Raw genomic sequence first — 630 nt, forward strand, 5'->3', positions numbered from 1 at the left:
ATCTCAGAGCCAGAGTCGATTAACGCGCGCGCGGGAACCGGAGCGCCATACCTGTTGTCGACCGTGACCCTAGCAGTGGCCAGTAGGACGGCAGTTTGATTGCTTTTCGGTTGGCGAACGTGCAATGCGTTAGGTGACTCGGCTTCATCGCTTCTCGCTGTGGTCCAGACGTCGTGGATGGAGCTGTGGTGTCTCTGCTTGCATACCGCGCACGACTTCCTGGAAGGGCAGGTGTTCGCCTTGTGCTTGCCGAAGCAGTTGGAGCACAAGTCGTTTGCCTCGGCGTAGTCCTTCCGCTGTCGTGCTGACTTCCCTTGGAAGTCCGGGCACGCCAAGATGTAATGCTCCTTCTAACAGAGCGAGCACTTTGTCGTCCTGAACGCCTTCTGCGCGAGGTGCGCTCGGGCGGAGCGCGGTGCACTTTCTCCTCTTTTTTCAGTCGAGTCCTTGCTGCTCGGCTGAAGGGCCTCCAGGGTCCGCAGTTGGCACTCCAGGAAGTCCTTGAGCTCGTCGTAGGATGGCGGCTCGGCGGTGTTACCAATATTCGTTTCCCATTCCCGGCGGGACCGCGGATCAAGCATCTCCACCACCAGATGCACGAACAGATCGCTACAATTAGTAATTGGGCGC

Source organism: Wasmannia auropunctata, unplaced genomic scaffold, assembly GCF_000956235.1.
Source record: "Wasmannia auropunctata unplaced genomic scaffold, wasmannia.A_1.0 LD336116.1, whole genome shotgun sequence".
NCBI lineage: Eukaryota > Metazoa > Arthropoda > Insecta > Hymenoptera > Formicidae > Wasmannia > Wasmannia auropunctata.